The 14,253-nt window shown below is 39.7% G+C and overlaps 1 protein-coding gene and 1 pseudogene across 2 annotated transcripts in view; one reads left to right on the top strand and one right to left on the bottom strand.

Moving 5' to 3' along the window:
- The window catches only part of LOC308656941 (uncharacterized protein), an 867,415-nt gene that overhangs the window by 462,446 nt on the left and 390,716 nt on the right, over positions 1-14,253 (bottom strand). The gene's annotated exons all lie outside the window — the stretch shown is intronic.
- LOC308656769 (autophagy-related protein 16-1-like) lies at positions 5,752-7,372 on the top strand (annotated as a pseudogene). Its single transcript has 4 exons — positions 5,752-5,812; positions 6,011-6,368; positions 6,426-6,698; positions 6,760-7,372. The product of its transcript is annotated as an autophagy-related protein 16-1-like (transcript).

Here is a 14,253-nt window from a genome sequence, read left to right as displayed (position 1 = left end):
CCTCTTCTAATTTTCTAAATTTCTCCGTGAAGAGGAGGAAATCACAATGAACTTTTCACGATCTCCAAGGGCATCAACCCTGTGATTCTGGGCGCGCTGCTCAGGCTCCTCTCGCCTCCTCCCAGGACCAACTCCGCTGGGATTCCCTACACTGAGGCGCAAAATCCTGGGCACCTGCGCCCCCTACTGGCCTCAATAGACACTCGGAAGCGCGCAATTCTTCCTGTCAAACGTGGGTGACAGTTAAGAATCTAAGTAACTGACTGAACTGCTCCCAACCGCTTGAACCCAGGACTGGAAACAGAGTCTGATCATCCCACCTCTGAGCTAAATAACACCTTTTCCTATTTTCTACTTGTACGGAAATAGGACAATAGGTCCAAATAGAAGCAGGTGTCCTGGCGAAGGATTTGGTGGTCAGCGGCTTAGGGTCACCTGAGGACAGAGGGGGGTCTTGCAGGGTCATGGGGCTCATTGGCCACGGGGTGGAGACCTACAGTGCCAGCAAACATGGAGCCCTCAGAGTCACCGGGGACAGGATCTCCCAAGCTTGGACACCCAGATTCAAAGTATCCAGTTTCCCAGTGGTTGTGGCCTCAGGCACCTGAATTAATGAGGAGCCAGGGGACATCACTGGGGGACAGGGCTGAGTGGACAAACAGCAGGGGACCATGGAGGACTCAGGGAGCAGCCACTGTCCTGAGCAGCCTCTCTCCCTGCCCTGAATCCCACCTCTCTCCTAAAGTAGAACTTGGAGGGGAAACCAAGTCCCACTTAAGGAGTGAGAGAAAATGGGCTTTACCCCAACTAGACAAAAGGTTCCACCTAGAATTAAACTCTGATTGTTGGACTTAAAAGTGTCCAGAGTGCTCACCATTACTGCATGGAACCACAGTAATGAACAAGTCCCAACTCTCCCTAGATTTGCAAGCCCTTTCTCAGGCTCCATCAAGCCCCAGCTTTTCTTCCTCCAGTGAGTACAGATATTACTCAGCTATTGCTCTATGGGTCCTCTAATCCATAAACACATTATATCTCCTAATTTAGGTGTTCGTTTATCCTTTTTAAATTCTTTGCCACTTATACACTCTAATTTTTTTTGAAGTATTTCATTTTGGGAAAACCATTTTAAATGGTATTGATTTTAAAAGTTTGCTTTCTAGTTGTATATTGCTATTAATAGAAATACATTTGATTTTTGTTCATGTACACTGTACCCTACAACTCAGCTAATCCTGCTCATTAGTTTTTAATATTTTGGGGAGTTTTCATCCAGAATCTTTGGGATCTTCTCTATGGACAATCATATCATCTGTGATAGAAACAGTTTTATCTCTGCCTTTCCCAGAATGGATGCCTTTTCTTGTTCTGCACTGTCTCATTGTTAGGACTGACATAGAATGCTGATGTGACTGGTGAGGGTGGACACCTTGCCTTGTTACCAGTGTGATGGGGAGAGCATTTGGTTTTCTCCCGGAAGTGTGATGAGTGTGATGTTAGCTATTCCATTTCGTAGATACATCCTTTATCAGTTTGAGGATTTTTTCTTCTTTTCATAATATGCTGCTATTTTTTTTATCACCAGTAGATGTTCTCACTGAACTGCCTTTGCCCCTTTGTCAATAATCAATTGGCCATACTGATGGGGCCCTATTTATGTAGCCTAATCTTTTTGTTATTTGCATCTTTGTGCTTATCCCTTTGCCCATATAGTACAATATCTTGTTAACTGTAGCTTTATAGTAAGTCTTACAATTGGGTAGTGTAATACATTGTCAAATATAGTTACTATGCCAACTGATATTATTATGTAGTTTTAGTATTTAAACTATCGACATAGTGAATTATAACGATTGATTATTTTACAGAGACCCGTCAGGCATCCCTGGGATTAACCCAGCAAATAGGGAAGTTTCTCCCCACAAAAAAGAGAACCAATAAGATATATAGATATGAGAAGATGCATTATTAGAATTGACCCACAATTGTGAAGGCCAGGAAGTCCCATGATATGCCATCAAAGCTGGAGACCCAGATGTAATTCAGTCTGAGTCCACAGGCTTAAGAAGCAGGGAGTTTCACTGCAGAGTTGAAGTGATGACAGTCCCAGCTCCAGAAGACAAAGTGAATTAGTTATTCCTCCATCTTGATTATCATTTCTGTTGTTATTCTTTGCAGTATTGGAGATTGACTCCAGAGCCTTCTACATACGAGGCAAGCAATCTGCCACCGAGATACATTCCAGCCATTTTTATTTTATTTTGTGACAGGATCTCATTGAGTTTTCCAGGCTGGCCTTGAACTTGAGATCCTTTTGCCTCAGCCTCTCAAAGAAGTGGGAGTACAGGTGTGAGCCATCATGCTCAGTTCTCTATCTTTATTTTTATGGGACCGTGGATGAATTGAATAATGTGTGCCCACGTCAGTGAAGATGGATCTTCTTTCCCAGTCCTGAGTCAAATACTAATCTTTACACAGGCAGAAAAAATGTCTCACCAGTTATTGGTGTGTACCTTAATGCAGTTGAATTCACATTAGAAAAAAATTATCACACCCACTTTATTGTATTGCTCATTTTGTATATTGCTGGAATTAATTTGTTAATACTTTATTACAAACTTGCATGTATGTTCATGAGGGTTACTGATCTATAGGTTTTGGGGTTCTTTGGTTGTTTTTAGAAGGCAGGGATCTCTTTTGTATTAAGGTCATGCTGACTTCACAAAATGAATAATGAAGTATTTCCTCCTTTTCCATCTTCTGAAAAAAATTCTGTAGCTTTTGTAATTTTTTTCTTTAATTGTTAACAGAATTACCCAGTTAATCAATATGGACCTCCAGATTATTTTTTATTATTAATATGGTTTTAATAATAGAGCACTATTCAGGTTTTTTGTTTCATTTTGAGTTAGTTTAGTAGCTTGGGGTTTTCCAGAAATGAATCCACATTTGAATTCATATGTATAGGGTAGTTCATAATGTTACAATATTCCCATATTATGCTCTTGATATTTTTAGGATCTTTAATGATATCCCATTGCCATTCCTGATAATACTAATGTGTGTTTTCCTTCTTTTTCCATAAATACCAGTTATAATTTAACATTGTTTACTTTCTCAGAGAATAACATTTTCAAAAATTAGAGGAAGAATTGTGGAAGAGAGGATCTAAACAGTGGAGTTGGAGATTCAGAAGAACCACTGAGAAGGTAATGAAGGTAATGCATGAGAACTGATATGTCAGTTAACTGAAGGGTGACCTCAAAGAAAGAAGTGCTGGACTCACACAGGGACTTATTCCTTGTGGTTCTGCATCCAGATATCTGGGTATGGGTCTCGTGCCACTGCAGGTCTATGCTGGCAGCAGTCACGAAGGAGAGCTCCATGCAAATGGAGGAGAGCAAGGGAAAGCTGGAACCCACCAGTTTCTCTCCATCTCTTCATCACCACATTAAACCAGAAGAGTCCTAAAATTATAATGTAGACTTACTCTCATACACATTTATTTTATAATTAATTAATTAGGTATATATGACATCAGAATGCACTTTGATTCATTGTACACTGTTGCATCACAACTTTTCATTTCTCTGGTTGTACATTTCTCTTTTAACTAATTTCTTTTGGGGCCAATTCTGAGAAGTGTACAACAAAGGAAATTCTGTGGAACTTAGTTCCAATTAAGCTGAGTTGACAGGGCACAAAATACAAGATCCTTTAAAATAGATTTCCAGACAAGGAATATTACCAGAACAAAAGGTGATCTTTCATAATTATAAAGAAATTGACATTGTTAAAAAAATTTTTCTTTAGTTGTTGATAGACATTTATTTTATTTATTTATTTTTATGTGGTGCTGAGGAGTGGACCCAGTGACTCACACATGCTAGGCATGCAGCTACCACTGAGCCACAACCCCAGCCCAGGAGTTGATATTTTAAGAAAACATGAAATTCATAAATGTGCATGCATGAAATTCATAAATGTGCATGCATAAGAGCTTCAAAAATGGAGAAAAAAATGACAAGAACTAAAGGAAATCTACCATCACTATATAGAGTTATAAACATTTGTTGTCTGTAAATGGTAGAACAAGTACAAGAAAAGAAAAAAAAAGTGTATGGCTATAAATGATTTAAATACCACAAAGATTTAAAGAGTATTATATCCAGCAGATATTAAAGACTTATTCATTTCAGGATTACATGGAACATTCACCAAAGTAAACTGTAAGGTACATCGTGGTTATAGTTTTAATCTTGTATTTTCCACACATACTTAAGTGGTGAATGTTGGGTCCCTCACTGATGGCTCTATTAGGAGTGGTGGAAACTTTGGGAACTGGGACCTATTTTGAGGAAGTAAAGTCATTGGAGGCATGTCCTGGAAGGGGGCAATAAGGACTTGGACCTCTTCTGCTCTCTCACTTCCCACACACCATGATGTGAACACCTTTGCTCCACCACATGACTCAGACCAAAGTGTTTGGCTTCACTACAGGTCAAAGGAAAGGGGCTAAGAATCCATTTCAAAACATTTTGCTTAAACACATCTTTTCTTCTTTTAAGTTGTTTATCTTAGGTATTTTGTCACAGTGTTGGCAAGTTAACTCATACAATCATAAAGTGAGTCTCAAGATTTTCTTAAGAATTTTTTTCAGAGTATATTATTTGACAACAGAATTATGTGTCAACAATGTAAATATCTGAAAGATAACCAAACCTTTTGGAATTGAGTAATGTATTTCTTTTAAAAATACATGTGGGTTAAAGAAGATAATTACAAGGGAAATTGGAAATTATTTTGAGCTGATGGATAGCTTGAGATTCAACCAAGCAACAGCAATAGCAGGTAGTTGAAGAAGTTCTTAAAAGAGCATTTCTACTTCCACCTGCTTACATTAGAAAAAGACACAGGGATAAAATCAATGAAGTCTTGAGCTACCACCTTGAGAAGCTACAATAAAGAAAGGAAATAAGCCAAAGTAAATGGATGAAGAGAAATAATAAAGATAGGAGGAAAAATAAAATAGAAAATGATGACACCATAAAGAAAAACAAGAAAACAGAAAATGATTCTTCAAAAAGCTGAGAGCAAGACCAAGCAAGAGAGAGAAGTGCAATAAGCAATACCAAATACAACAGGCATCTCAACAGATCCTAACATACTACAATAACGTAGTATTGTGTATCTTTCTGTAAGGATCTATTGTATAAAAAACAAAGACAACATAGATTAAAACAATGACAACACAGATTTTTAAAAAAACTTGAAAAACAAATAATCAAAATTCATACCAGCAAAAAGTGAAAAATCTGAACAGCTATATACGTATGATAGTAACTAAATTCATAAAAACATATCAAATGTACTCTAAAAATATTACTTCACTGGTGATTATGTAAAATATTTAAGAAATAATACTAATCTTATACAAAGTTTTTCTGATAGCATGCCCTGGATATGCGATACAGCCAAACCCATCTTATGAGGTCAGAAGGATCCTGGTCACAAAATACCCAAGCAACACTTAAATGTTTTATTCAAACTTATGACTAGTATCACTTCTTCAGTGCTGGTGATGAAACCCAGGGCCTGTGAACCCTAATCAAGGATTCTACTGCTGAGCAAGGACCTCAATCATCACAAGGACATTTTGAGATAATAAAATGACAAACTAATATCCTTCATGAACAGAGACATAATAAACACCACCAAATATTAGGAAAGTAAATCTCAAAATATAACAAAATGGACATCGTATTGGGGGAGCGCCTGTGTGTGGAGCTGATCTCTGGGGCTGCTGTCCTTCGTGCGTCCTTTGGTCACCTTATGCCACAGGCTGTGGTTGCCGACTTCCACTGGGCTAGGAGTCCCTGAGGACTGTGGCAGCATGCCACTTTTTCAGGCCTCAGTGTTGCCTGCATCTCCAGCTGATGTGCCACCTTGCGGAGGAGCTGAGGCGCTGGGACCGGCTGCAGAGGGAGTCTTTGGGGAGATAATCCTGCAGTTCCTGGACACAGTGGCACATGGAATATTGACATATCCAACCAGACCCTGAAGGACAAATATGATGCCCTGCAGATCACTTCTACTGCCTTGGAGGAGAAACTGAGGACAACTACTGCAGAGAACCAGGAGCCAGTCACTAGGCAGATGGCCAAGAAGGCCCAGGAAGCCAGCTGCCTCAATGCAGAGAAGGAAAAGGACTCCAGGAGACAGCAAGCCTGGCTGCAGAAAGAGCTTGCCGAAGCCACAAAGGAACCACTGCCCATTGAACAGGATGATGACACTGAAATCATTGTGGATGGGACAGAGCACACAGAGGAGATCTCTCCTGTGCAAGCTATCAGCAGAGCAGCTGCTAAGTGACTCTCACAGCCTGCTGGAGGCCTTCTGGATTCTATCACTAATACCTTTGGGAGATGCTTTGTCTCTCCGTTTCCAGTCCCCCAAGACAATGTGGGCGCTCATCTTGGTTCTGGTAAACATATGAGGGTACCAACTATTGCCTTATGTGTCTTTGATGCACACGATGGGGAAGTTAATGCTGTGCAGTTCAGTCCAGGTTCAGGGTTACTGACCATGGGATGGAAGTGTTAAGTTATGGGAAGGATTTAGAGACAAATGTGAGTTCAAAACCTACCTATCTGGTAATAATGGTGGAATTACAAGCATTGAAGTTTTAATTTTTTGCTGTTTTTTTTTTTTTTTTTTACTTTTTACTGCTTCTTTTTAGTTATACATAACATTTGATAGTGCTGGGGCTTACAACTTCAAATGATTTTGCAAGCTGAATCTGGACTGTGGATTATTATTGATTATGGCACATGCTCACAGGACATAGTGGGGAAGTGCTCTCTGCTGATTTCCTGTTGGACAATGCATGGATATCTCAGGAAGTCATGACCTGACTCTCAAACTCTGGGACCTATGCAAGAAAGCATAAAGACAGCATTTGCAGGATTCAGTTGCAACGATGTTGTTTGCACAGAGCAATGTGTGATGAGTGGGCATTTTGACAAGAAAAGTCATTTCTGGGACATTCCATCAGAGAGCGTGGCTTGAGAAATGGAGCTGTTGGGGAAAATCTTTGCCTTGGATCTAAACCCAGAAAGGACTGAACTTCTGAGCTCTTCCCATGATGACCTGCTGAAAATCATTGATTCTCAGACAAATGCCCTCAAGCAGAGGTTCAGTGCGCCTGGATTCAAGTGCAGGTCTGACTATAGATGGCAGTTATGTGGCAGCAGGCTTGGCCAAGGGCTCTCTCTACTCTCTATGTCTGGATTGTGCTCACGGGGGAAAGAGATTCTTTCAAAAACAGCACAGCTGCTCCCTTAGGCTGGATTCAGTGAGGCCCAACTGCTAAGGGAGCTAGACTTATAGTGCATGGAGAAGTTCTCCAGAATTCTTTTGCTGTCAAGTAGTCCCTGCTTGGGTGGGTGCAGCTGGACTTGGAATGCACTGGGTCTGGTTTGCAGACTTGACTCCAGTGCTCTTCTGGAGCTCCTCCATCAACACTGTGGTGTGGTCTCCCTCCAATGTGCATGTTGTCAGTGTGGACAAAAACAGCAAAGCTGTGCTGAGGGCATAGACTTGATGACCTTTAGGAGAGGTGCAGGGATTCACACAAGTCCTTCCAGAGAAGAGCCCAAGTCATGCAACATGGTGGCCTTCCTTTGGACAGGATTTCTGAGAATTTTGACTAAGCTCTCTAAGGGCCTGGAGGAAAAAATACTGAAACAGCCTGACCCTGCAAGTCACCTGGCCAAGGTTCAGGCTCTTGCCTCAGTTGGTGTGGGAAACACTAGTAGTTCTGATCTTCCATACCTCATTGGGGAGCACGGGGTCTCCTCTGGGTCTCCTCAGTGGATGACAATGCCAGTGACACCCACAGGTCTGGGTAGGTCCCCAGATGTGCTGCTCCCATCCTGTTCTGGTGGATGCACAGCCCCTCACCTGAAGGTTCTTGGCCCAGTGGACTTGCTCTAAGCATTGGATTAGAGGAAACTCCAAACACAGGTCCTGGGGTGGTCACAGGGCTCTCATGATCTCATTATTGCTGAAACTTGAGGTCTCTTGAGTGGTCTTCAGAACTTTGACTCCCTCCAGATCTTCTACACATCTACTTCTTGGTCAAGAAATGAATATCAATTTGGTTAAAAATCTTTTTGAGACAGGCAAGGACATGTGTCAACCTTTTCCAGTGAGGTGGGTTTGTGGCAGAGTTGAAAATAGCTCCTGTATCACTTTTCAAATGCCTGGAAGGTGGGTACTTGCCACATTCTTACTGGTGATAAAGGATTTGAGGCCTCTGATGTATTTTCTCCAGAGCTGGTGGTGGTGATTCCAGCCACTGACTCTCTCCAGTCCTGCATGCCCTGACCTTGGAGTTCAGTGCAGGAAGCCCAGTCAAGGAGCATAGTGGTGTTGTGATCCCCTGTTGGGCTGTGATGAAGGCTGGGGAAACATTTATCCTTATCAGTTGACCTGTGTAAGACTTTAATTCTGTGTCTGGGTGTCCAGAACACTGTTTTAATCACATTTTAATTTGCACTTTTTTCTTCCACACTTGTTCTCTGGACATGAGGGTCATGAGTGCCAGAAAAGGAGAAAGGGATGAGGCATCTTTACTCTGGCAGGGACATCGTCTCCATTTTTCATCTTTTCCCTGCTTGCATCTTCTTTTTTGGTCTGCCATTTAAAGAACTTGTATTGAAGGGAGTGGAAATTCATAGCCAGGGCACATCTTTTATTTATTTAATTATGTTGTTGCCCAATAGAACTTGATGTAACTTTAAAAAAAAATTCTGTTATATACTTTTCAAAAAAAAATTAAAAGAATAATACCTTGTGACCAAGTAGGTGATATCTCAGGAATACTATATTACTACTAATAATTGAATATTAAATATTGCTGTTAATCACATTCACAAAATTATTCACCCTTTAAATAGATGCAAAACTAGAACTTCACAAAATTCAATACCATTCATGTTCTAAGTGATAAGCAAATGAGGACTAGAAGGATAACACCTCAATCTGATAAAAAGTCCTATAAACAGCCTACAGGTGATTTTATACCTAATAGGAAAAGCCTGAAGTGCCAGAATCAATAAGTGAATTTAACAAGTGGCTAGAAGTGCCCATAACTGGGGACAGAAGAGGAACTACTGGACAATGGGAGTCTGTCCAAAAGGAAGATGGAGGGTAGGGTGAGGCTGGTGAGGGGCTTGCCTTTGTTTCAGCTAGAGCAGATTTTATGGGGAAAAAAAGAGAAGGATATCTTCCAGGTAAGGAAGAGAAGAAACTCCAGATTCCAGGTAGAGGTCAGTCCTGAATGTCTCCAATAGGGAGATATTGTCCTCAGCCTTTGTTTTGTACTCAGGTGTTTAAGTATTTGTAAGAATGCCTTTGGCTTTGAAATACAGAGGAACTCACTGGCAGAATTAGCTGAAGAAAAGTCAGTGGAGTAGTTATCATTTAAAGACAAAGTAATAAATGGTGAGGGGCTCTAGCCATGGGACAATTGTAGCAGCCTGCAATTTTTTTTTTATCTCTAAGCTGTCAGGTTGGAAACTTGATAAGATAATAGTGATTTCTGGACAACTCAAATATCAATCCTTAGAAAGTAATTTTTCTAACCAGGAGCACAGATGACAAGGACAAAATATTAGGTGATGTTTAGTCTGAGATTCAGTAGATCCAGCCACAAATGCCTTTTGAGGAAAGTTTTAAAAGCTATTGTCATTTTATCTTTATGTTGAAAATGAGCTCTGTGCCTTAATAGGTGACAGGAAAATATGTTTTCAGTGTTTAATTTTTGTAAATTGTATTCTTTCCCTGTGTATTAGCAGATATAGATCTCATTATTTAAGAAAAGAGATAAAGGCAAGCAAGCAAGCAAGCTGCTTAACATTAGAACCATTTCCCCTCCTCCTGGGTGTTCTGGTGCTCATTGTAGATCTCTCACTATCCCCTCCTCCTCTATCCTTCCTAGCTGCTTGGACCTCTTTACTTCTAGAATCAACTTTTAAAATAACCAGTATTTGTCTCTCAGATCCTGGTTTATTTAACTAAAAGTCCTCCAGTTCATCAACATTGCTGCAAATGATACAATTTTATTCCTCATTTATTGTTAAATCATGATGCAAAGAAAAGACAGCACTGACTCCAATTTTAAACCAAATTAAAGCAAGATTATATTGTGTACACAAAGAGAGCTGGCCAGTGGCTGTCTCACCCAAAGCCAGGCTACAGAACAGCCTAGCTCTCAGGGAAGAAAAGGTTTATATAGCACAAAAAGTTACAAAGGGGGATGTTTTGGGGACTTAACAGCTAACAGTGTTGTGGAAAAGTAATACAAGGGCAGATAGAAGATTAATGATCTACATGGTATGATATTTCAAGGTAGGGAGTAAATTCAGATCCCAACATCAGAATTTATGAGGCATCACTTAGGTTTCAGAGAGGGTAGTTATCTGGTCACGGGGAGCCAGAATTTGTGAGGTGCCACTAAGGTTTTAGAGAGCATTGTTATTTAACGGTCAAGGAGAGCCAGGTATGGTTGAGTTCAGATCATGGGCAGGAATTCCAAACAAGTTTAGAAATATCAGTAATTTACAGTAAAACAGAAATGAACTTCTCATGACTTTGTGGTGAAAGGGATCCTAATCTTAAGATGGAATTTGGCTGGGTTCATCCTTTATGGCTGCATATGATTTTCTTGAGTATATTTACAATATTTTTGATATTAATTCACTGATGGATGGGCACCTAGGCACCTAGGTTGATACCATCTTTTGGCTAGTGTGACTACTCCCACAATAAACATGAGTGTTCTGCTATCTCTTTGATATAATAAATTCCTATTTTTTTTTCCTGAGGTTTGAACCCAGGGGCACTTAACCACTGAGCCATGTCCCCAATCCTTTTTATTTTTTTTATTTTTTTTTTAAAGAGAGAGTGAGAGAGGAGAGAGAGAGAGAGAGAGAGAGAGAGAGAGAGAGAGAGAGAGAGTTTTTAATATTTATGTGGTGCTGAGGATCGAACCCGGCCGCACGCATGCCAGGCGAGCGCGCTACCGCTTGAGCCACATCCCCAGCCCTCCTTTTTATTTTTTATTTTGAGACTCAATCTCGCTAAGTTGCTTGGGGCCTTTGTAGGTTGCTGAGGTTGGTTGTGAACTCAAGGACCTCCTGACTGAGCCTCAGGTGCTGCTGGGATTTCATCTGTATTCCACCATACCTTTTTGATTTATACAACTTAGTGAGTTTGCTGGATCATATGGTAGTCTCCATAATGACACTAATAATTTTTGTTCCCACCAACACTGTATATAAGATTCACATTCTTGACATTCTTGATACAACAGGTGATGAGAATCAATGAGGGCTGAATTGTTTCCCCAGATGTGAAAATTGAACACCTGAAAAACATGGAGGCAAGCTTAGAGAACAAGTTTTACTTAAAGGATAGAAGAGAAGCCAACTTCTCTGCAGAGATAGGGATCCAGAGCTGGTATCCAAAGAAGTGTGTGTGTGGGGGGGGGTGTCCTGCCCCTATTATACTTTTTAGATTTGCTTTGTTCTCTTTTCCTCCTTCTCCCCTTATCTTGCCTACAGGACCAAAAGGTGGGTCAAAAAGGTGGTGTGATCCTGGGTAGTAAAGGAAGGGAATGGCCCAGGGGGCATTCATTAAAAGCCCCTGGAAGGGAGGAACAGTGGTGGGGGGCGGGGGCAGGTTACCTTAGCAACAGTTGAAGGAGGAAGGGGAAGGGCTCTGGAGATATTAGCATTAATTTTCTTTCCTTTTGAAGGAGTCCTCACTGGACCCAATTATTTATTGTCTACACTGACTGCCTTTTTGTTTCCCAGCCTCATTCTCACCAATATTTAATATATTTGGGCTTTTCGTTATAGCCATTCTAACTGGAGTAAAACTATGTAATTTTAATTTGCCTTTCCCTGATGATTAGTGATGCTAATTATTACAAATATTTGGTGACAACTTGTATATCTTTATTTGATAAATATCAGATCTTTTGACCATTTTTAAAATCAGAATTTTTGTTTTAGGCTCCATTGAACATTTTCAGTTTTTTTAATGTATTCTGGATGTAAACACCTTTTCAGATGAGTAGTTTCAAACATTTTCTCCATATCTGTAGAATAATTACTCTGTTGATTGTTTTCTCTGCTGGACAGAAGCTTCTTAGTTTAATATGATTTTTCTATTTTGTTCTTATTGCCTGTGCTTTTGCGGTCTCCGAAAGTGTCCCAGTGTGTTGAAATATTTCTTATTTTTTTATCTTTTAGTAATTTCACATTTTGGGGTCTTATATTTTCATCCTTGGTCCTGTTGATATTTTTTTTTCCTGCTTTGCGAATGGGATCCAGGGCCTCAAGAATTCTACCATTAGGCTATATCCCTAGTCCTTCAATTTTTTTGTGTGTATGTTGTGAGAGTCAGAGATGGAGATTAATTCTTTTGCATATGTATGTCTATTTATCACAGTTATGCTTATTGAACACACTGTCCTTTCTCCAATGTATGTTCTTAAAAACATTGTGAAAATTTCAAGTGGCTATAAATACATGAATTAAGTTCTGAATTTTGTTGTCCCAGCTACCTGCCACCAGCCCCACAGACCCTTATAGCCCCAGCCAGCAGCAGGCAGGAATGGCAGCACCTTTGCTCAATATCTTTTCTTAATACAGTACATTTGTTACAATTAATTAACCAATATTGATACTGATAACCAATATTGATCTTTATTAACTAACGTTTATAGTTTCAATTAGACTTTTTTGTGTTGTACAGTCCTATGGGTTTTGACAAATGTGGGATGCCACTAACCCCATTACAACATCATACAGAATAGTTTCACCACTGAATACATTCATTCCTGTGCTTCACCAGTTCATCCTCCAACTTGCCTCTCCTTAGCAACTGCTGATCTTTTTCCTCTTTCTATACTTTTGGCTTTTCCTGAATGTCCTCTAGTTGTTGATTTTCAGACTGTATTATTCTCAAATTATATATTTTAAGTTCCTCCATGTCTTTTCATGGCTCCATATCTCACTTCATTTTATTAGTTAATACTCGTTTATTCTAGGTGTTCACCACAGTTTGTTCATCCATCACTTAGTGAAGGACATCTTAGTACTTCTAGTTTTTGTCAGTTAAGAATAAATATGTGGCAAGCTGGGGGGTTGGTGCATGCCTGTATTTCCAGCAGTCTGGAGGCAGGAGGATTGTGGGTTCAAAGACAGCCTCAGTAACAATGAGGTGCTAAGCAACTCAGTGAGACCCTGTCCCTAAATAAACTACAAAATGGGGCTGAGGATGTGGCACAGTGGTCAAGTGCCCCTGAGTTCAATCCTTGATACCAAAAATAAATAAATATAAGTTTTCACCTTAGTTTGATAAGTCTCTAGGGCTGCAATTACTGGATTATATGGTAAGACTACATTTAGTTTTGTGAAAAATTACTTAACTTCCAAAGTGACAATCATTTTCATTTCTACCAGCAATAACTGACTGATCCAATGATCCACTTTTTTGACATATTTGGCATTGTCATTAATTTTTAATGCCAAAGTGAAACATAATTTTGAACATCCTTTAAATGCTTATTTGACATCATCTATATTTTTTGGTGAGGTTTCCAGATCTTTCACACATTTTTAATTGGATTGCTTGCATTAATATTTTTGAATTTTAGTAAGTTTTGTATATTTAAGATACCAGTCCTCCACCAAATCTGTATTTTGCCAACATTTTCTCTACATCTGTGAATGGTTTGTTCATTTTCTTAACATTACTTTTCATAGACAAGAAGTTTTTTTATTTCAATGAAGTTTAGCTTACCAATAATTTTCTCTTCTGGATTGTGTTTTGGTTTTATATTTAAGTCAGCACAAAACCAAAGGTTGCTAAGATTTTCTCATGTTACCTCTTGGGGGTGTAGTCCTTTAACAAATTACTTGAGTCTGGGTACTTTTAATTTGGTTCAGAGTTCTGGATGAGAGATGGGCAAGCACATCTGACTAGAGGCTGTGCTGTATCACAACATGGCAGATGGCAGCACAAAGTGGAAGCATGTGCTAGAGATACCATAAAGTGAGAGAAGAAGCAGGAGACAGAAGAGGCGCCTCTTTTTATAACAACCTAATCTTATAGGAACTGAGCTAGTCCTGTCATCCTTGGAGAAACTACAAAAATTCCTGCTGAGTGTGGTTCCCCTGA

This window comes from Spermophilus citellus, assembly GCF_964194105.1.
Source record: "Spermophilus citellus genome assembly, chromosome: 9".
Taxonomy (NCBI): domain Eukaryota; kingdom Metazoa; phylum Chordata; class Mammalia; order Rodentia; family Sciuridae; genus Spermophilus; species Spermophilus citellus.
The sequence above is the reverse complement of the archived record's forward strand: the minus strand, read 5'-3'. Positions and strand labels throughout refer to the sequence as shown.